This window comes from Bactrocera dorsalis, chromosome 4, assembly GCF_023373825.1.
Source record: "Bactrocera dorsalis isolate Fly_Bdor chromosome 4, ASM2337382v1, whole genome shotgun sequence".
In the NCBI taxonomy this organism is placed as follows: Eukaryota; Metazoa; Arthropoda; class Insecta; order Diptera; family Tephritidae; genus Bactrocera; species Bactrocera dorsalis.
The window spans coordinates 5,240,086-5,264,695 of NC_064306.1; the positions used below are offsets into that span (position 1 = coordinate 5,240,086).

Sequence of the window (24,610 nt, forward strand, 5' to 3'; positions counted from 1 at the left end):
CCAAGCACAGCGGCACATTTAAAAGCAGCCACTCGCTCAGAAGCGCCCGACGTTTGTTATACACGCTTGCAGATGGCAATCAATCAGTGATACACAACTCTCTCTCCCCTCTGGTGATAGAAACACGGAAACAATTACATATTTACATACATATATGTGTGCATAGGTTTTGTATTGTATTTTTCTGCCACATGCCAAAGGGTCAGTCACATAGCGGAAACGCGATTGAGCCCCTAGGAAAATTTAGCTAGGAGCTTTGCAAACGATTTTCATTTGTGATTGAATTAAATTTTTCTAAAGTATTTCTAACTTTATAGTATCAACTAGTTAAGGACCATACCTATTTGGACCAGTTTGTATTTTGTGAGAAAGTATGTTTCAGTTGAAAATACTTAATAATATTAGAAATTCATTAATATTTTTTAGTACTTTACAACTAGTTAGAAAGTGGTGACATTCAGAACACTTTCTTATATTATTTGTATTTTAAGTTCAGACTGGTGCCAATTAGTAATAGGTGTCTAAGCAACTGTTTTCATTTCTTTTCAGCTTCATTAAACAAATCTTAATGCGCTATATGAAATTTTTAGTAAATTTTTTAGAATTTTTACGAAATTTACTTAAAGCGATTCTCAAGTGCTTTCCAACTAGCCATTGTATATTAACTTTTAGTCGTTATTTCTAATGACAATTACCTAACGAAATTGCAAAAATTATATAAAAGTTATAAAATAATACTTCTTGAAATATTGTAACTAGTTATAAACTAGTAACATTTCGACCAGCACGCTTTAACTAGTATAAATGCTGGAAAACTCATAAAATATTGAAGAAAAGCCACTTTTGCACAAAAAAATATATTTTCTAAAAACTGCTCAACTGGTTACAAACTAGTAACGAAATTGCAAAAATTATATAAAAGTTATAAAATAATACTTCTTGATATATTGCAACTAGTTATAAACTAGTAACATTTCGACCAATACGCTTTAACGAGTATAAATGCTGGTAAACTCATAAAAAATTGAAGAAAAGCAACTTTTGCACAAAAAAATATATTTTCTAAAAACTGCTCAACTGGTTACAAACTAGTAACTTTCGGTCCATTCATATTTTTTGAGACGAAGATGTAGCTATTAGGATAAATGTTTATAAATTCATTAAAACTACCAAACATACAAGGATTCTATGAAAACAATTAAATTATAGCTCGTCATCAACTAGTTACAAACTAGGTACATTTAGTCGAACTCACAATTGATAAAACAAATGTTAGAAAATTCAAAAAAATTGTTGGGAACATTGCTTTACAAAAACTAAGTTTTTTTAATAACAAAAAAAATTATTTCGTAGCACACTTCAAGCTAGTGAGACTAGTTTCAAACTAGTTACATTCGGACCAACTTATTTTTATAAACGAAAAATAAAAAAAAGTGTAAAAAAACAATTGCTTTTATAAAAACTACAATTTTTTAATAAAAACACCAATTTTTTAATAAAAACTCCAATTTTTTAATAAAAACAGTTATTTAGCAACTAGTTACAAACTAGTTACATTCGAAAAAAATCGTAATTAAACAATTTTTGTATGAAAACGATGATTTGGTAATACCTCAGCAACTAGTTACAAACTAGTAACTTCCGGTCCACTTTATATTTGTTAGCATACGTGATTATAAGCACCAAAAAAATTCTTAAAAACCAATTTTTATTAAAAAAATTATATTTTGCAACAACTTCCCAACTAGTTGCAAACTGCTTACTTTAGATTTATTTCTATTTTATAGAAAAGAACAAACCAGTTACAACCGACCAAGTTTATATGAACACTGTCATAAAATTTTCCTAGAAGACATTATTTTTAATAAAATTTATAACTACTACATACATGTGTAAGTGCAAGTGTGAATTAGTGTGTTTTCATATATGTTTGTGCGGATATATGCACGTTTGTAACACGATGCCACTATAATTTGCCTCACTTTAGCATTTAATCCGCAAAAACACCCACGCAAAGCATTTGCCGGCATATGCACACACTGACAAACAATTCTAACTCACATATATGTAAATATGTACATATGTGTGTATACAAGTTTCCCATTCCTCCTGCTGCCCTACTTTTCGCCGCATTTACTGTATTTTATTTCTGTTGTTTGCCTTTTGAAAAATAATCCACTGCATTTCATTTTGCTGGCGTTAATTGATTTTGTTGTTTGATTGTCTATTGCTTTTATTTGTTTGTTTGTTTTTATTTAGTGAAGAATTGCTTGTAAGCGCTTGGATCAATCATATATCACACTGGGAGACATGTCTGTTTATCCACATAAGTCGTTGTGTGTGTGTGTATCTGAGAAAGATATGTGCACAGATAAATATACATGACCAGAGGGAACAAGTTAATTTCGCTCCCCTTTTGATAACTAAATTGAATATCGATGAAAATTTAATTTAAAAGTTTGATCGAATCGGTTCATTCGCATTGACGTAGGAGCTTAAAGTCACATTATAATGAAACAATAAGCTTCAACATAAGCATTTTTAAGCTTCAGAGACCACCACGAGTCTAGTTGCCTTATACATATGGGCCAACTACTCTAATAGATCTAGAGTCGAAGCGATTCAGAATACTTGTGATCTTCTAGACTTAGAGCCAAGCAGATATAGACTCCAACGACTTCGATATATACACATCAGTAGGACTTTCATCCAAGTTAGTCGAGCTTAGAAAGTCAATTTGAAAGAAAAACACGGACTCTTGTCCGAAATCCAACATGAATAACGAATCTTGTGTTTTCTTTTAAAGTTGCAATTATCGGACATGTGATGTCTTAAAGACCGTAAATATCAGCTGATCATTCGACTAATGCAATCCGCCACAACCTGTCTCGTTATCAAGTGGCTTGACACAAAACTTTTCTCAAAACACTAAGCGATCCGTACTCCTTAATATCTAACTTCTTGAAAAACCATCAAGAAAGCATAGTTGGACTTTTTGTTCCGCGCAAACCCTTCTTTATTACAAAAACGAAAACAAAAACCATTTGGTTAAGTCGAGACTTCGGACGTACTGACCACGAAAAACTACATATGTATTTACTTAACACCTGAGAGTGGACTAACCTAACCCTCTTGAATAATATTTAAAAGGATCCAGTGATGATTTCTACTCCTCTTAATATGCAAAAGTACTTCTCTCGAGTTCTTTAGGAGAGTCGATTTCAGCAAATCTCTGTCGAAAAAGGTAAATTAAACTGGAAGCTCTTATGAAAGTCCACTTCGGACCCGTTAGATATTTATGCTAATGGTTTTCGGGTTCAAGATTCAACTGCAATCGACTGGGCTTCATTTAATTCAAGCGTAATGTTTCAGATTTCGAGTTCCAAGAGTTCAGGATCACGCCGAGGTCTATCGATACCGCAGCAATGAAGTTCACACCGACATTATTAAATGCCTCCCGGTTCCCCAGCCATGTTAATATATTCGGAGTCTTCACCACCCTTGAGCCTCATATCGGAGCTGACACAGTTATTTTGTCTAGTATTCCAAGCAGACGACTTCTGAATGTCATTAGAACTCCTAATTTTACTAGAGAGTATGGTACTATTAACGGTATAGGTTTAATACAACATTTTACTTCAATCTTGTGAATGTGAAATGAGTTAAAATATGGTCTTAACTTTGACTTCGAGACCAAAACTCAAGCTAGCTCCGATCAACCGCGACTTAGAATCTTTCAGTTGTTGTTATCGTAGCGGCAGAGTTCTGCCGAGTTAAAAATTCTTGGCCGGATGAAAATCCGGGTCTATTCCGTTTACCTAGACCCGACTGTCGTGGGAACGGGCAGTCCTTCTGTCAACTAGTATGTTACAGACTAGACTGACCCTCTTCCAACTAAAAATCCACACTGCCATTAGCTATACTTGCGTGCTTGTCAAGCTCCCTTTCCCGTATTACCAAATCAATTAATGTTTAATAAAAAGAACACAACTACAAATGAAAGATTACACGCTTTGCGTGCTCGCCTTTTGAATAAATATGCACGCACTCAATTTTCTACACAAACTAAGACCTCCTATATCGGCGAATAATTGCAGGATGGCTGAGAAGATGAATGTATTCGATACGTACGAGCTGACAAGTAATCCGACATGTAGCAAACAAACTGGCAGTCGTCTCAGCTGGGCGGAGTTATCCTAAGACCGAAGCGCACGCTGCACGTACAACGGTACATATGTACATGCAACTGCTGCGTGTTGGCATTAAGACAACATCAGACAAATTTTCCATTCGAAAGTTTTTCATTATTTCATGCACATCCTTGTTATTTCGCTCTCTTTTGTGGCAGTCGATGAAGTTGTTAGTCGGTTTACGTTACTTTTTGCGTATGGGTTCGCTGGCTTTAATGTTTTTCAATAGATTTTCAGTTTTCTTACATATGTATTTGTATTATTTATACGCTTGGCAGTCGGAAGTGCCATTGACATTGCGCGCTGGGCGATCCAAATATTTGTTTTGTGCTTAAACCTTTCGTCCACTTGCAAAATGGAAAAGAGAAAACTACTCACGAAAGGAAAAAACTTCCACAGACAGACAAAACTTAACAAAAGCTGTTAATTTTTTATACTTTCATAGTCGTTAGAGACTTTTTACACGTATTTGATGACTCATATGACATGAATGGCGCCTAAAACGCGACTACGTATATAGATGAAGCTTTTTTCTTTGAAGTCGAGGGGAGGTGAAGTTTGGTTTGTTGTTTACGTTGTTTACGAACTCGAAAGACGGTGCAATCTCAAAGAAAACTCTCTTAGTATATTGTTTCCTTGATATTCATATACATATGTAGCTACATTTTAGATTCTTTCGAATAGATTGACATAAAGATGAGCCGCAAGGATACCGAATATGATATATCAGACAGTATGATATTAAAAGATCCATCTCGATCCCGAAATCTTCATCAGAGCATATGATAGCTAACTATTTTCGATCATCTTTAATAGAGGGTTTTTTTCCTAACCAAGAGACTAGGACTGTATGTAGATACCATGAAGCCAATAAACACCGAAGTTGAACTTTTTGTAGCTGTGAGGCACTTACGAGCACGTGAGTCGAAGCAATCTCAGAAAAAACTTCGTTAGTAGAGTCTAGAATCTAGAGTCTAGACTTTTCTATAGATATTTCCGAAACTGTAGGCATAAAAAAGTCTCCAAATGATCGCGAGAACTATATATCAGACCGTATAAGATCGAAATATCCATTCGTTCCACAATGTCCGCCTATTCCTAGTGAACTTTCCCGATCCTAACTGCGATGTATATTAGTGTCTTCCTGACATTCATAAATCCATCTTAGAGATTCAAATAGATCAACATGAAAAAAGTCTAATAGGACTCCAAGACTACCAATCAGACTATATAAGATCAAAAGATCCATCCGCCTGGCCTCATAGGATCCCCAAAACTACATATCAGTTCATACTTAAGTATATGAACAAAAGATCCATCCATCAGCTTGAGTTCCTTTATCTGAAATAGAACTGTATGAAGCACAGTATGTTTTCAAACCCAGTCACCGTCTTTTCGAAGCTCATGCAACCCGTCCTTTTCTTCTGTGTTCTGAACTTTCCCTAAGTCTGTATCTGTGGTCCGCACTTGATCTCCATTTCTAATAAATGCATACAGAAATGACTGATTTAGTCCATTCGGATGGTTATATTCATATAAAGCTTATTTGAGGAGGCATGTTTAACTCCTACACCTTCAAATTGATTGTAAAGGCATGAGACCTATTGCAGAACGGAAGGGTGGAGTCCGAAGATGAGGCTATAGAAAACATTATTCATTTATTCCGTATCCCAAATATTTCATATGAGAACCTGGTCTCTGATATGAACTAGATAAGTCAGAATTTTTCAAAATTTCGCGTTAAACGGAATTAAATTTAAATAAGATGAAACAACCTCCCGATGTTTTCTAATGTTCGAGCTACATCACTAAAACTTCATATACCCCACTCTTAAGATTTTACGGTTTCATATTACATTCTGAGCTCAGAACTATCCCTAACCCACAACTCCGAGCAAACGCTTGAGCTCCCTATGAGTAACCATTAGTCTAACGGGTTTCACGTGTTTACAACCAATCGTTACTACTACTTCAATATTTTCGTACTTTTTTGCCACTTAACTTGTCATTACATTGTCGCTTGGTATTGTTACGCCTCTGATTATGGTATGTGTCATCAACTAAAGCATGCGTTGTGTTGCAACAAAGCCAGACGTCGAGACTCAGTGGCAGCCAAGTGGCAATTTCTGAATTTGGCGCACAGCAGCCACAACTATGAAAAGTTATATATAATTAAAGGTTGCCACAGGGAACTTTATTGCTTTTGAAAGGGAAGATGAAATATTTATTGAAAAAATATCAGAAATTGTTAGAAGCTAGCTGGGAGCACAGCTGGAAGTAAAGGATTAAATTGGCAAACATAAAAGGAGCATGAGATCAGGAGGTTAAAGGAATAGTTGCAAGCAAGTTGACTCTATAAATTCCAAATGATCATTTTTGCTTAAACATAGTCTGTTCAAACTTCTGAGGTCGATTTTTAAAAGAAGATTCCTACGGTTTCCGTTTCGCTAATGTTCTCTACTAAACTACAGCAGATTAAGCGAAAGACCCGGTTTAATTTCTTGGTTTAAAATAACGGTAGACGACCGCTGACTGCATCACTTCCAATAACCGTAGAATCTTATAACTTTGTCATAATATAGTTCCATTTATCTCGATGAAACAGCAGTATTATCCTACAATCATTACTAACGGTAGAGCTTTATCCTCGATTCCACGTTATTTTTAACTTTTGGATGTTTTCAGATCGTCGGAATGGTCGCTTTTAGTCATGTGGGTTGTAAAAATAAAGTCTTTTTTTGAAGTATCGGATATCAGACTTTCTTTAAAGCGCTCATAATTGTCGACAGCATTGAGCTCTCCTGCTTTTCCCACATTTTCAGATATCAAAGCGGATTTATCTGGGTGGTTAATCGTAGAGAAAATCGCCATAACATTTGAGCTCTTTGTGGTCTAAGCTTATCATCCAAGTGGCGATCTCTATTGAAACCCTTTCGTTGATTTCCCAACTAAGAGGTGGAGACTAGAACTTTGAGTTCTTGGTGGCTTAAAACCTATTTATCAAATGGCTACCTCTATTCAAAACCTGTTGTTCATTCCCGAACTAAGTGATGAAGAAAAATGCCATAACATTTGAGCTGTTGGTGGTCTAAAACCTATTTGACAAGCGACCACCTCTATAAAAACGTTCTCGGTGATTCCCAAACTGAGAGATGGAGAAAATTGCTAATGGTAATTGATAATTAAGACCTATTTGTCAATCGGCGACCTCTCATGAGTCTTTATTTCTAATTCCGTTTCTGGTTAATTTAAGAGTTCGAACACTCAAACCAATTAAACTTAAAAAAGTCTTCTGTTTCCTCTGCGGCAATGATACTATAAGCATAAAGAATGGAATAATGATATGTCACAACGCATAATACAAGATTTTGAGCTTCAATCCACACTTGTGATAGACTTAGAATCGAGGTTTGAAACTCCTTCTCTATAAATTCAAAGGCAAAAGACAGTGAATAAGTCAAAAGTCAAACATGCTATATCTACATACAAATAACTCCAGTAGAGACTGTGCTGACAGATTTGAGAGTTTCGAGGGCTCTTCCTTAAAACTTAACAAAATCCACAAATTTCGTACATACATACATACTATGTATGTCTATATAGGAAAAAGAAAATTCAACTCTCACAACCACTCGCTCTCATTCATATATTCATTCAAATTGCCTGTCGCTCTCGCCACACGCATCGCTGATTCCCACTTCACTGACGCTCTGGGATATTCACATGCTTCCCAACAAAATATCCCTTCGACGCATAAGCATCTCTACATACAAATTATTCCACTCGCTTGCTCATTACACATAAATGCTTGTATGTTTGCCAGCCGGCTTTGCTGTCATCCCGCTAAGGTACACCAATCCAATTGGAACTTCAGCACAGCAGTCCGAAGTTGTTAGTCGCCGCGTTTGGTTGCCTCGTTCGCAACTCAAATTCGAATTCGAACACGTGTTGGAAAATTTTTAGTGTTGTGCATATGAATTGGAAAATATGAAAATTATTTTTACTTTTGAAAATTGAGTGTTGAAGACATTTTGGAATTTTAGTGATAAATATGGACATTTTCTGTCGAAAAATACTTGAATAATAAAAATATAATTAAATTATATTGAATTTGGAATTGAACTGAAAAATTATTTTTGAAGCAGTATTATGAAAATATTTCGTTAAAAAAAAATAATTGAAAAGTGTTAGAAAAAAACTGCGCTATGCCTGCTTTCTGGTGTAAAAGTAATGAAAAAAAAATTATTTTGATTTTATTATAATTAATTTTTTCTGAAAATACAAAAATTGTATTTTTTCAATATTGACAAGTCTTATTGAAAGTTGAATATTAGAGGCTTTTTTACATATTTTTTAATATTGGCAAGTCTTATGAAAATTTAAATATTTGAAGAATTTTTGATAATAACGGCGATTTCTGACATATCCATACATATTTAAAATATGTGCCAATGTTAATATTTTTTTAAATATTTTTTTTACTTAAAATTTTATTAATATTAGTTTTTTAACTAATACTACCCTAACACTCACCTAATTTGTAGAAAGAAATATTTTGTGTGTGTATTTTTTAGATTTAACTATAAACATTTTATATAATTTTTATAATTTTTTTTCTAATGTAACTTTTATCTAAATTAAGTTTATCGATCAAAATTCGCCCTTGTTATGAATAATATTCCACCTATGTATGTAAAAAAATTCCTAAAATTGTTACAAAAAAGTCAGATAAAATATTTGTTGCTACGAAATTTCTTTTAAAATTTCACCAACAATTTTTTTTTAATTTAAAAAAGTTTCAAATATTTTTAATATAAAAAAATTTCAAATATTTTTTAAAAAAATCAAATCTCTTTTAACATGAAAAATATTCCACTTATGCATAAAAAATTTCTAAAATTATTAAAAACAAAATCAGATATATTTTTTGTTGCTATTAAATTTTTTTTGTTTCAATTTGGCAACAATATTTTTTATATAAAACGATTTTAAATATTTTTCAAAAAAATCAAATCAACATTTTTTTTTTAATGAAAAACAATCCACTTATGTAGAATAAATTTCTAAAAATTTTTCCTAAAAAACGGATAAAATATTTCTTGGTACAAAAAAATTTTCTTTTCAATTTAATAACAATATTTTTATATAAAAAATTTTCTAAATTTTCTAAATTTTTATGTAAAAAATTTTCTAAATATTTTTAAAAAATTCCAATACAAATTTTTTTGTTTTTTTTTTATACTTCACATTTTTTTTATATACAATTGAACTTCCTATATAGAACTTGGCAGTAGAAATCAAATTTCATACAAATTTCCTTCCATAACTCGACGTCTCTAACTCAAAGTTTTTTAGTATACTCGTATTATGATGATTCATATTAGGGAAGTTCGACTGTATCTATGTATATATGTATATATAATTTTTTTTTTGATTTTTTATACTATATAATAAGCATAATATTTCAAATTTTCGATTTTTTTTCAATTTTTTTCCATAACCTCAAAATGTCTGCAGATCATGCTATTAATTAGCAAACTCAGCTATGTTTATGTATATAACATAATATGAACATACATCCTTATAAGCAACTGTTCACTAAAAATATCAAAAAAGCAACGCAAACTTTCAATATCACCCAGCCAACACACTGACATGTGTGCAAAGTGGCCCACCCCCTTTTTCCCAAGCTGACTTACTGCTTAAACAAACATAGTATGAGTGCTAACTTGTATAGAATTATATATGTTTGTGCCCTTATCCTCAACACAAATCAGCTTTAACCCAAGTTCAGCCTGCATTTAGCCTAAAATTTAGCCTAGTGCATACTTTCGATTTCTTTCCGCAACCTAGGCACAATCACACACCCTCAGACAGTCGACACTATGTTGTGCCACCGCCTGAGCGAGTCATAAATGACACCTCATATGCTGTTTGGGAAAAATTTTATATTAGTCACCTCATTTCTGAAAGTTTCCCAAACCATTCAACCCACCCTCGCTGACCTACGTGCCTCTTGCTTGAAGCTCGGCATTTTGCGTAACCTACCCCCAACCCCTATGAAACGGTGTTGGTTAGGGCGCGTAATCAGCATTTACCATTGTATTTAACTAACATCCCTGTGCTCATAATTATTTTTATGCTTTTTCCAAGTTGTGTAAATTTTCTTATTTACACACTCAACTCATACCGCTTACTCTTTTCAAGCTCTGCAGTCCTGTTTGCTTCCGCTTTTTCTCTATTTTTTGTTTGCTCGACTTTTTTCGCATTGTCTACAGGCTTCGAGTTGGAAGCGTGTTTTTCCACTTCGCAATCAGGGCTGCTCAGTCTTGTTTGCTGTCACATGTGGCTTGTTGTCACCCTTTATGCGTGCTTCACACTTTTTTTCTAATTGTCCCTTCATTAAATATATGGGAGTTGTATCCTTTTCGGTTTCTGATTTAAATGTTTGTGGTAATTCAAGTTAAACTGAGTATTATTGTTTACAATTTTGTATGGGATTTGTGTTAAATAACTTACTAATTCTATTATTTTTTATAATTTTTGTTTTAAGGATTTTTGTTATGAAAATTCACATTATTTTAGTTTAAAATTTATTTCGATTAAAAATTAATAACCAAGTCTTTGAGTGGTACGATTTTGTTAGTATGCCTCAACAACTTTTGAATTGTTCCACAAGTTCAATCAAGAAGATTATTGAACCACTGAAACCGAAATTAAATTTAAAGTGTTTCACAAGTTCATTTTTTCGTCGTAGTATATAAAATTGTCTTAGCTGAAGATAGCATTGAACTTAATAAAAAGTGCTGTTTCACAAGTTCAATATACAATTGATATATCAATAAATCTTCCAAAAGTTATACATACAATGAAAATAAATAAAAAGTGTCGTTTCACATTACATTTGAAGCGAAAAAGCCGTTTCACAAGTTCAGTTTGACATTTGAGTTAGCAAGAAAAAGTCGTTCCATAAGTTCAGCTTAACATTTTAGCTGGTGAGAACTGCCGTTCCATAAGTTCAATTTGACATTCGAGTTAGTGAGCAAAGCCGTTCCATAAGTTCAATTTAACATTGGAGTTGGTGAGAAGTGTGTGTTTCACAAGTTCACTTTAACGTTTGAATTTTTAAAGAGTGCCGTTCCACAAGTTCAGTGTTTAATATTATTAGTGTTTTAAAAGTTCTGAAAACTTATTGATTGACTTATTAAAAACTTGGTAAATAATGGAACGTAATCAATACTCAACAATCGGGCGGACATGTCAGAAGAATTCTGTATTCTTGGCAAAATGTACGTATAATTTAAAAAAAAATTAAAAAAAAAAATAAATTTTAATTTAGATTTACGATATTACAAATTAAACTACAAGCTAGATTTTAGTGTTTTAGGAGAAACTATATTTCAGAGAATTTTTATGTGGTTGTATTATTATTATTTTTCTCGCTAAATTTATCTAGAAGGTCCCTTATGTCTCTTAACTTATATTTAAGGTATAACACGGGCATACTATGATACTATGAAGCTTTCAAATCGTTCCCGGCAAGTCTATTAGCTATAGTAACTTCCAAAAATGGTAACCGATTTTACTGATACTGATTTATTACTTAACGATCCAGAATCAGGGTTAGAAAATCGAATTGACAGCTCTTGGTCGTTTAAAATCCGAGTAAATTCCGGTAACTTAGAACCGGCTTGGATTGGAAACCGAGATACTCGTGTGACTTAGCTAGTCCAGTTAGAGAACAGTTACTTTTAAAGAAAGGGTATCTCTCTATTTTGTTTGAAACATTTATTAAGAACTTGATAGCTTCTTCCTAAACCTTTTTTCCTTATATTACATTCGTCAAACCCAAGCTTAAACAAAACCAAACCCTAAAATTATCTCAAAACAATAACTTCTTCAACTTTAAAAAACTTAAAGTAACTCTTTCAACTCCCCCACATGGTGTTTCTTGCAAGCTAAAGCAAAAACTTTAAATTGAAACACTACAAAGCGGCAAAAAAATAAAATACCAACAAAACCAGCAGCAAAGTTTGTCACTCTTCAACGACTTTTTCACGCTTAATTAGACACAGTGACAATACAATGCAGTAAGTCACGACTCCCCGCACTAAAACCAACCCACTTGCCGGCAAACTAACGCAGCGGGGAAAACAAAAAATATTATTACAAAGAAAACAGTAGACAATAATGCATAAAGCGGTGGCGTTGGGGAAGAATCCAGACATAAAGACAGACAGTCAATCATGCTGGCTAGTTGGCGCACCCCCCAAAAAACCTAAACTTCATTGAAGCAGAAAGCTGGTGGCATAAAGCGTTGGCTGGCGTAAGGCGGTTGTTAAAGTAGATTTAAAGTTGGTATGGAGAATCTTTTTTTTTGTGTGTTTTGTTATGGAAACCTTGAAAGATAAGCGCTTTGCAATTAATTTTTGCTTTCAACTATTTTATTTTGGTTGTAGATATCAGAGTTGCCAGAATTTTGTATTCAGTTATTATTTTTAAAACCACTAAGTTGAGTGCTTTTTTTGGAATTTGTTTTTAATTTCAAATTTTCAAAATATTTTTATTATTTTATTAGTTTTCGTGTCAAATACTTTTTCAATTATTATTTTTATTTTTTTATTTTTTCTTAATTTATCAATTTTTTTTTTTAAATTTTTTTTTTATTTGTTTTTTAATTATATTTTCATATTTTTTTTAATTTCATAATATCAAATTTTTATATGAGACTCAAACTTTTTTCTGGCATTTTTTCTTACTTTAAAAAATTTTTTATCCTAAAACCAATTTTAGCTTAGCTTTCTACTATTTTTTCTTCTAACCCACCACCATGTAAATCATAATACATTTTTTCTCGACTGTAAAACTATTTTTCATGAGCTTTCATCTTTAAAAATCTTACACACTTTTTTTACGTTTTTATTCAAATTTTCATTTTTGGACCTCAGAAGCACCCTGTAAATTACCTCATAACTTTTTCGCGGCTTTTAAATCATTTTTAAGAGCTTTCGGCTTTGAAATCTTTGTTATTAAACATATTTTTAATATTTTTGAAGTTTTTCTCCTTAAAAAAAACCCCCTAAAACTCCCTATAAATTACGGTAAATTTTTTTCGCGGCTTTTCAATCATTTTTCAAGAGCTTTCAGCTTTAAAATCTTCATTATTGCACATATTTTTGATTTTCTCCTCTGAAACACCCTATAAATAACCCTTATTATTAAACATATTTTTTTTTTAATTTTTTTTTTTTAGTTTATTTCTCCGAAACACCCCGGTAACATATTTTTAGCTTCTTTCAAATGGTTTTTCCATAGTTTTCAGCTATAAAAATATTTACTATTTTTATTTTTCAATTTTTTTACCTTCAGAGCACCTTGGGCTACAATTTTTTCAGCGCTTTCAAATCATTTCCCATATTTATTTGCGATATTTTTAACGCACCATAATTAACTTTTACGCACACGCCGCCAAAAGTGCCGCACATTCACCAACGCACACCTTTAAAAGAGCCGTTATATGCAAATTCCTTTCGTTCTTACGTCTGCCGCTTGCATCCTTTGCCCGTTCGGTGCAAAATGCCGCAACGCTCGTTACGTTACAAATCGCAACTTTTATTGCGTTGCTTTGTTAGCCACTGCTATGCCGGCTACTTTGTGTGTCCGACCACCGCGGCGCGCATAGCCATTTTAATTACGCTCGACTGCGCTCGTCTATCATAATTTCGCTTTGCCATAGCTAATGCCCATTTGTCGCTTTTCATCTGCTTTTTACGGCCATATTATTTTTTATTTTTAACTTGCTCACACTTGCAGCGTGCGAAATTTTTTGCATAGCTGCTGCGTAACCTGCGAAAGACGCGCAGCTGTGCCGTCGACTGCTCGCTGTCCTTATGCCGCTTGCTTTACCTATATCTCCCTCTCTCTCTCTCTCTTTCTAACTGCGTTGCTATTCTGTAACGCGAAAAATAATGCCGCAAATGCCCAACACGTACGCGCTGACAAAGGCAGCGAAAAGTTTACGCATGCAGCGTTGCATTTTTATGACAGCTTATTTGAAAAATATAACTGTATTTTTTATTTATGCTCCTCCCTGTTGTAATCAAAATTTGTGGGTGGGGAATGCAGTGTGCCTTTGTGTGGAAACTTTTTAGCAGATTTTCGTGAACTTTTATGGGACCTTCTAGTCGTAAGAAGACAATAGTTTTTGTCAGTGATTTATGTGTCTTCTAAGTTTTATTAGACAAAAAAATAAGACACAAGGTATTTCAGTTCTTTCTTTTCTTAGGAACTAAATTTAATATTCATTCTAATAGATCAATTACAGTTTATTGCCATAAAGAGTGATTGAAAGTTTGGAATTGTCGTCTATATTCACTAACAATAATTTAAAGCACCAGAAAGACTACTACAAGTACCTGTAAATCTGGAGGAATAGCGCCTTAAGTATAAAAAAGAGTGTATCTCTAGGATTCCTATCGATTTCGCTAAGAACCTAAGCATAAACGAAAGCACTAGAGAATAATCAAAAGTATATCCTTCAGCCTTGATGTCAGGCTACTGAATTTTAACTCAAGTTTCTCTTAAAATGCTATTTGTTATTATTCATCACCTCAGTAAATGTCTAAGAATTTTTAATCTATCCGTTTTTAAGCTCCTAAAAGCATGGCTCGAATAAACAGAGCATTTCGAGATATTTTTTCGGATAGTCGGACAGTTTTGGTAAGCTCAGACGATAAGTTCTTCCCGTAACTAATAAAACAGTAACTAATCTTGAGTAGAAGTTCCGGTTTCGCCAACTGAAGGAAGATCCTTTAAAATCTTGCGATTAGCTGTAGTTCTCATCACTCATCTATATTCCCAGCGTTGAAAATTGTTCTTGACTTTCATGCGTAATTATGCTAAGATATCTTGAACCGCTTAAGGCTTTCCTAGCCAACTAATTTTTCCAGTTATACTCGTATCTGGTGACTAAATCAAGCCAGCGGATGTACTTTAAAAAAGAAGTATAGTTTGAAAGCTCCAAAGATTGCATTTATAAGCCATCTTTTGCGCAATGTTTGATAGAAGTTAAAGCTTTTTTTATGAAAAATGTCGGGAGTGGTGTCTGTTGTATTCTTGAGCTCATTATAGTAACAAGTTCAGCCAACTCTTTAGCAGGTTCGCTACCAGTTACACTTACTTCAATATTATTGACATTCTTGTACATCCAACTGTATATTTCTAATCATCTTGCCTTCAACCTCTTACTTTCTACAAATCGTTTCTCTATCATCCCAAAGTTGCATTATCTTATATACTTCTACAACTTCATGCAGCTTCTTCTACAACATCCTTTCTTATAACCCAAAAATATGTATTCCTCATCAGATACAATCCTCTCCTCCCGAACATTAGCCAACTGTCCGCTTGTCTATTACCATTACAAGATCTCTACAAATGGCATTGCATTAACGAAAACCCCTTCTAGTAAACCGTCTCGTCGCATAACTGTTTGCTCAAATAACTTTTAGCACCCTTTCTCAGCTTGTCACGTCTCTTTTTTCAGCGTATTATTTTCTGCATTTCTTGTAGCCAGTTACGCCTTTATTTCCCAATTTACAGCGCTGTTTTCTTTTCCTATGTACTCTATCTAGCACGGCTGTTCATTCAAGCGTGGCATTGTGTGGAAGCCCGTGCGCATATCGCCGTCAATTACACTATATTTAGCTGCCATTAGCTGTCAAAAACAACGAAAGATACTTTAAACTTGTGTAGATTATTAGGGTGGGTGAGTAAAGGAGTATTAATGTCGATGGTTTTGATAGGAATGCAGTAAAGCGTGGAGATTTTGAGAAGTCGTAGCTAGTTTATGAAATTTTGAGAGAACAGTGGAAGGTGGCACTCAAAGCCTCGCTGTTTTTTCTGGCAAGCTTTAATTTGTAGCAGGAAGTTTTGAAATTCTGAAATAGTATTTGATTTGAAAGTGTTATTTTCATCCCAACATATGTATGTCTTAACTTCCTCAAATATCGTTAGCTGCTGCGCTGCCAAGCGTATTTTTATTCATTGCAAGTCACGAAGAGAGTTACCATTACTAAGTGCAGCTGTAGACCTACCACAGCTCACCTCTGAAATGTTTCCTTATGCTGCCTTAAATCCTTTCTTTGTTTTTTTTCCTTTATTTTTTCTTCCATGTCACTCAGTTTTTTATTCTCTTTATGGCAGTATGATGAGTTTCTGTCATTCCACCACTCAGCTGCTCTTCTCTGTTTACAACACACAAGCCACTGTTTGCTGTAAATTTTCCATTAACGTTGAGTGTCAATATTTCTTAAGCAAATATTACAAATGTTGCATATTGTGACATTTACGAAATTGAAAATGCCCACACCTACCGTTATGCAGGGTTGTATGGCCAGCGCAATAGAGAGTAAGAGATTCTAGTAGTACTGAGCGGTATGTGAGTTGACGGTACTGTAAGACGGCCTGTCACTTGATGGCCTGTATTGGAATTGTTGAAACGTGATATTTGTACGAAGTTTCGGAAGTCGGTGGAAACGAAAGAAAATTAATAAGTAAAATAAAGTAAGAAGTATTAGAAAATGTAAGAATTTTTCAATTTAAGCTAAATAAAAATCTAAGCTAAATATTTCAAATTTTTTTTAATGGGGTTGCCACATATTTTTTATGTAATAATTAAAATACAGTAGAAATTGTCGTAAAAAATTGTTTGTTATTTATCGTAGAAAAATTTTACGTAAATATTAAAAAACAGGGTTGCCACCTTAATATTTTAAATTTTTTGGCTTTAATGATAGCAAAGAAAATGGTTGTTATATTGTTATTTAAAACTAAATTTAGAATCATACAAAATAAAAATTTAAAATAGAGTTACCACATATTTTTTAACTAAATACGTAATTTTTAGCTAAATATATAAATTACAACGTCAATATAAAGTTGAAAAATATTTTTGTTGTACACATGTCGCAGAATATTTCACGCAAATATTTTTACCAGGTTGCCAACTTTTTTTAATTTTTTTACGCTAATGGTGGCAAAGAAAATTGTAGTGATTTCGACATTTAAAACTAAATTTAGACTTTTATAACAAGAATAATTTAGAATAAGGTTGCCACATAATTTGTTTTTTTTTTCCAAATAATTTGGGTGCACACAAATGTAAAGTTTAATAATATTATTTTTTATCTTATGAATATTTCACGCAAATATTTTGAACTGCGTTGCCACCTTAACCTTCAATAATGTTAATAAAATAAGTTTTTTAAATATATAAAAAATTAAGTTTTCCTGAAAATATAAAAAGTTATTAATTTTCATGTTGAGGCTGTTGTTTGATTTTTTCTAGAAAATGTTGAAATATTTTTAAATATTTTAAAAATTACAAAAAACAATTATTTTAAATATTTAAATATTTTAAAAATTAAAAAAAAATTATTTTAAATATTTAAATATTTTAAAAATTAAAAAAAAAATATTTTAAAAATTAAAAGAAAGATATTTTAAATATTTAAAAATATTTTAATTCTTTTTCACCTTTTTTAAAATTGTCCTTTATTTTAAAATTTCATAAAAAAAATTTAAAATTTTTTTAAAATATAATTTATTAAATAATTTAATTGCTTTTTATATGCTAAGGAAATGTTTCATTTTATTCTGAAAGAGTGAAAAATATTATTAAATTTTTTTAAACAATTTGTAAAGTTTTATTAATTAATAATTCTATATAAAAATTTTAATACTTTTTGAAAATATAATTTAATTTTTTTATGATAAGGAAATTGTTTATGCTTGTTCAAAAAATTTTAAACTATTTTTAGAAGTTTTTAAAAATTTTTTAAAATTAATTAAAATTCTTTGTGAATTTAATTATACTTTTTTATGATGAGGATTTGTTTAATTTTGTTCTGAAAGTGTAAAAATATTTTTAGAATTATTTTTAACATTTTGAAAAATTTTATTAATTTCAATTTTTTTTTAGTTTTTTCCAAAAATATTTAAATTTATTCAAAAGCATTTTCAACATTTTTTTTAATATTTCAATTTTTTTAAATATCAATTTTTTACTTATTAATGAATTTTTATTTAAATTATCTTTAGGACTTTAATAAATTTCTACCTTTCAAAACAGAATCAAATAATTCTCATTTTTCCCTTTTATTTTTATTTCCTTCTTTTGCATTTTTTCTTGAACAACAGCCACAAACAATTAATTCCCAGCATTCTTTCCTCCAAACGCATTTTAATTAAAAAATACTTGGCATACACGCACACAACGCCACCTTACATACGCGCTCACCACCCACCAGTCCATTCGAGTAGCACTCGTACAACTGTTTTCAAACTGTCAGACTGTTTGCCAACTGTGTCTGACCATCTGTCAGTGCACGACGAGCTGCCAACTTAGAGGCGACTGCTTGAAAACCGGCATTGCGCTTCCGCACTTAGTCATACAGCCGCCCACGCGCACATTTCACAAATTGCTTTGGTCTTCCTCCACAAAGGTTCGTCTGCTCGGGCAGAAGTGAGCTCGTGTCGTCTGCCCGCTTGTCTGCTCGCCTTGACATTTAAGTTGACGTACGTCACATGTTGGAGTGTGCCTGAAGTGTCATATTCATAAAAGCAGGGTCGCCTGCTCAATGGGCTCACGCTCGACTTGGTCGCGCTCTATGTTCTTTATATCTATTGAGCTGCTCACACCGCTCACTCGCCGCCGCTTACATGCCGAGCAGTCGCTTTTTGTATTTGTATTTCAAGTCCATTCAGATATTATCGTGCCAACTTTATTTTTAGTATTTTTATTGTCTCACTCATTTTTATAGCCTCTTCTTATTTATGTGCATAGTTATTGTCTATGTTTTTGTCTTCTTCAATATTGGTTAATGTTTTGGTGACAGTTAAAAGCTCCGTTTTTAATTAGCGACAAACATTAAAATATTCTTTGGCAAGCAGCCGCTAGTGAAATCCACGCCTTTGTTTCGAAAATGTGCCTACAAGACATTGAATGCTCCTTTATTACCAATAAAGTGGCAGTGGAATTACGCTGAATGATATAAAGAGACCCATTATTGGCTCTTAGGTCATTATTCTTCGGCTAAGCTCTTTAGTTATTGTGTCGATTACTTTGTTTTAGTGTTAGGAGGGAGCAGAAGTTACTTTAGAACTACTTGTAAGCAAATTTGAGTGGGAGCTTTAAAATGTCTACTCAAAATTCGTACTTTGTCGCGTTATTATTAGAATATAGCTTTAAGGTCCTATTACCTTCGAAGCATATTTTTCAACGAAGTCCTCTGGTATAGATTATTGGATGGTTTCCTTTGAAGTTTAATGTTTTTGGAATGGTCTCTGTGCGCGCAAAGTTTCTCCAAACATTCCTAAGTTTCCCAAGTTTCAACTGAGTGTTTCGGTTCCCAAAACAGGACTCTAAATCTACAGTTCATAAATTGTCAGGAGAAGATGTGTTAAATAGCCTTTGAGAACTTCAGTAAAGTCTGATCAGAATATTCGAATGAATAGAAAGTCTGTTCAGAAAACGTCGAGAAACCGAACACTTGGAAATCAATAATCTTATAATTCAGGCCTTTAAAAAGATTTTTCAATGACAATTGGCTATACTGATAAGGGAAGTTTACGTCATAAAAGCGCTCAAAGATTTTTTTCATTACATTCAGGTGAATGTTCAATCAATATGATCTTAAACAAGTTTGTGTCGATAGTTTCGTAAAGAAAAACTTGGTAGAAATAGATAGGGATAGTCCACACCCACATCAATTTTTCTACCAAAGAAGTGACCCACCTTATAATGTATTCCTGTGAACCTCTGAGTTCGATTTTCTAGTTTGTCTCAGAAATTTTTGTAATTATCCGAAATGGTCCACTATGTCTATTTTTCACTCATTCAGTATAGCCAGAAAATACACAAAAAACATTAGAAACGATCAGAATACCCTTTTGCTAAGCATATTGGATCAGTTAAATGATTTTATTCGAGAAAAATTTTATAAAATTAAAATCTGATTAGATCTCTAGATTTGTGCGTGTATCACTGAGACCTTATAGTATAGTCATCTGTATTATTAAATTGGTATTTGGTTGGATATCGAGTTATTGTCAGAAAATTGTTAAAGATTCACTAAAGTAAATTTTTTTAATTATCTGTGTTCTTGACTAGATTCCAAAGAAACAACTTCCACAGTTCCTGTGATATACTATATTTCGTTGCTTCTTTCACAATCTTCCCAGAAATCTCCACGGAAAATGGCACATAATCACAAAGCTGTCATTTTACTGTTATCTCAACATAATTTTTATATGCCCTTACAATATTTTTAACATCCTCTATACAACTCCCTCTCTTTTCGCTCAACACCCACAACTCCAGCTCGTATTTGCTTCGAGTATTTGTACTGTCAACTTAAACAAGCACCATTTGTCAAATTGCTAAGGCAAACACGCCGCTACACCGCCATTAGCAATTTGTATGTATACCGACTCAGCTGCCGGTATTCGACGCACAAAGTACATACCATACTTCTCTATTTCGATCGTATTTGGGTAAACAGGAATTGAATTGAATTGTCACACACCACAAAAATAGCTATAACGGTGGCACATGCCCACAAATGCGTCTGTATTAGATGACAGCTAACGGAAATGTTGCAATTTCATTTTATATCGAACGTATAATGGTTAACAGGAAATTACGTTCGTGCAAATGACAGCGAAATGCAAGCATATGAGTAAATTTATGTGCGTGCGAATGCTGTGTGTGAAGACGCATCAGCTGTTCGGTGTGGCAAACTGTCAATTGGTTGAAATGACATTGACAGGAAATTTGATTTGTTATTAAGGAATAATGGGAAGTTGGAGGAAGGTAATACTTTAATGTAATAAATTTTTTCGCAGAAGCGAGGAAAAAATTTCAAATTTATTGTATAGGTTGGAAAATTTTAAATTCCGCAGCAAATATTTCAGTATACGTATGCATGTGGGGAAACTGTATATGAACTGTATTTAAATAATTCTGAAATATTCAACTTTTAAAAATGTAGTATAATAAAGTTTGCAAAATATTGAAAATATTGTTTTTCAAAAATTTTCCAAAAATGTTCCAAAATATTTCAATTTTTTTGTTTTTAATATTTGTGTTGTTAGCTTGTGAATTTTTTATACAAAATATATTTAAATTAGATATTGTTTTTAAAGATATATTTTGAGACATTTTTAAAAAACAGATTTTTTAAAATGTTTTTTTCCCCGAAAATCTTAATTTATTGTTGTTTTTTATTATTTATGTATGTATGTCGGAGACGGAAATTATATGTTAATAGAAAATAATTTTCAAATTTTAAAAATTAAAAAAAAAAAATATTTTTCGTAAATGTAGATAATTTTGGAGATGGAAATAATATTTAAATAGCGGATTTTTTAACAAATTTTGAAAATTTTTATTTTTGAAAACGATTTGAAAATAATTTTCAAATTTTAAAAAATTAAAAAAAAAAATTTTCGGAAATGTAGATATTTTTTCCCCAAAATGTCATAATTTTTTTGTTTATATTTGTATGTCGAAGATGAAAATACTATTAAACAGCGGATTTTTTAACAAATTTTGAAAAATTTTATTTTTGAAAATGTACTAATTATTTTTTTAAAACATTTTAATGCAGTTATTTCTTTTGACAAATTTTAGAAAATTTTGATTTCTAAAAAGGTATTTAAATTTTTTTTTTCTAAAAATTATAATGTAAATTTTTTTAACAAATTTTGAAAAATTAATTTTTGAAAATGTAAAAATTGTTCGCAGTTAAAATTTTTTTTTTAAGTTCTATATTTATATTCTCTCAAAATTTGTTTTAAATTTAATTTTTTAAACAAATTTTGGATATTTTTGAAAATTTTGATTTTAGAAAATACATGTAAAATCGCTTTTCTAAAACATTTTAATGCAGGTATTTTCTTAACTTTTTTTGCAAAATTTTGAAAAATGTTAAAAAAAATTTCAAGATGTAAAAATTTTTCAAAACTTTTCAAAAAAATTTTTAAAGTTCTCTTTTAATTTTTTTCTAAAATTTTATTTAAATTTAATTTTTTTAAACAAATTTTTGATAATTTTGAAAATTTTGATTTTAGAAAATACATGTAAAATTGCTTTTCTAAAACATTTTAATGCAGATATTTTCTTAACATTTTTTAGAAAATTTTAAATAATGTTGAAAAATTTGAATTTTGAAAATGTATTCAAATATTTCTCATAACTTTTCCAAAATATTTTTACTTTTCTAAAACATTTTAGTGCAGATAGTTGCTATACATTTTTAGAAAAATTTTGAAAAATGTTGAAAAATTGGCATTTTGAAAATGTATTCAAATCTTTTTCATAACTTTTCCAAAATATTTTTTCATTTATCTTTTTATTTTTTTCAAAATTTTTATTTATTTCCCAATTTTTTTTTATTTTTCATTAAACTTTATTTTTCCTAATTTTTTTTGTATATCTCAAAATTTCTTTTAATATAAAAATGCGCTTACAAAACCCAACCTAGTGTGCTTTGCTGTACGCAATTGCCCTTTGCTTTTTCCCTACACCGCTTATCCTCAAATCCCCAGCCAAATAGCGATTTCGAATAGCAATAAAATTTAAAGCCGGCAGCATGATACCATTTTATTGAAGCTTACACAGAGTTATGAGCGGATTATCCGCAAAGCGTTCGTATGACATTTGCAACAGAAATACGTACATTTAGTACAGAGCTCCCTCTCGTTGACTTGAGGAAAATGCGAAAGCAGAAAATCGGACAATTAAGGGTTAAAATAAATATAAATACTTTTTTATATTTGAGCAAAATTATGATCTCCCTTTGCTATAATTTATATGTAAGACTTTCATGGATATGGATTTCCACTTAGGCTTTGGATGAGTCAGAGGCATCCATCCATCTGCTATTATTGTACAGTGACACTCAGAGTCATAATGCATAGATTTTAAATTTAAGAATTAAATTAAACTATTTATATATTTTTAAAATTTTTATTTTTTTTTTAATTTTAATTTTTTTTTTAATTTTAATTTTTTTTTTAATTTTAATTTTTTTTTTAATCACAAAATTATATGGAAGCACTGCCAAAAGTTGTTTTGCCAAAGCGACATCATTCATTTTTCCTACCATTTCCCACTCAGCCACTTCAAGTGAGGAGCATAAAAATTATAAATAAAATTTATGAAAAAGAAACACACACACACACTCTCAACTACAAGCAGATCATAGCAATAAGTGCATTTGAAGCATTTCAAGTGCCGCTGGAAAGTAGAGAAAAAAAATGCCAGTTCGTTGCTGAGGGGAGTAGAAGAAATGAGGGGAGGGGGCGTAGAGCACAGTCGGCGGTGGTTGCGTTGACATGATGAAGCGCGTGTGGACGCGTGCCATTAATAACACAAAGTACATATACCATATTGTATATAAAGTATATCTACTATATACGCACAGCAGCACTTACATATGTGTATATGTAAATGCAAGCAAAAATGCTTGTGTGCTTATATCTACATATGTGTGTATGTATATGTATTTTCTGTGCAAGTATGTGTCTTCAGTGAATTTGTTGGCTATAAATATCCAATGCACAGCGCTGCTCGGCGCTAGAAAGAGCGCTAAAAAGCAACAAATATGCACTAATTTTGCCACACTCACACATACATGCATATACATACACCTATATCCGTATATGTATATGTATATGAAGATATTTTCATATATTTTCTGCTGTTTTTGGAAAATCAAGTAACTGCCTGTAAGTGGTGGCAGCTTATTTATTTTGAGTATTGTGGATAATGACAAGAAAAATAAGTGGAAAATACAAAAAAGAATAAAGAAAATGTAAAAAAAATTTAAAAAAATTAAAAGGGGCGTTCGCCAAAGCAACTGAAGCCATTTGAAAGCCCTCGCAGTGCTCTCTAACACACTACAGTTTCAGCGGAAAATCATTCACTGCCTGTAATATTAAGCTTTCAGTGCATTGCTTTAATTTTTTTTTTAATTTTTGTGTGTTTATTTCATTTCTTGATTTGTTCTCTTTAGAATTTTTATTTTTTTTGTTTTGTTTTTTTTCATTGTTCTCTTTTACGACGAAAAATTTAATGTAAATTGTCTACGTGGCTGTCATTCGAGTTGGAGTTTAGAATTTTAATTGCAGCGAAATGACATTTTTGCTTTAATTTTTGCTGTGTGTGTGTCTGCTAGTTGCAGCTCATCCTTTTATGTACGTATATACATACATATACATACATATGTACTTACCGCTTCTATTCTTGGAATGCTAGACGCTTAGGGAACAAATTCGCTAAATTTTAAGGAATACTTTTAATTAGTGATTCCGTATAAAATATATATACATACATATGTATGTTTTTAAGCAAAATA

The 24,610-nt window shown here is 31.8% G+C and overlaps 1 protein-coding gene across 18 annotated transcripts in view; it reads left to right on the forward strand.

Annotated features, from left to right (window-relative positions):
- Positions 1-24,610, forward strand: part of LOC105232084 (uncharacterized protein CG43867) — a 327,570-nt gene that overhangs the window by 273,095 nt on the left and 29,865 nt on the right. Inside the window, exon 1 of one of the 18 annotated variants that reach the window (XM_049456474.1) lies at positions 11,273-11,479. The exons of the other annotated variants lie outside the window; for them this stretch is intronic. The gene's annotated coding sequence lies outside the window, so the exon portion shown is untranslated. Of the gene's footprint in view, positions 1-11,272; positions 11,480-24,610 lie in introns of those variants that run through there. 18 annotated transcript variants of the gene reach the window in all.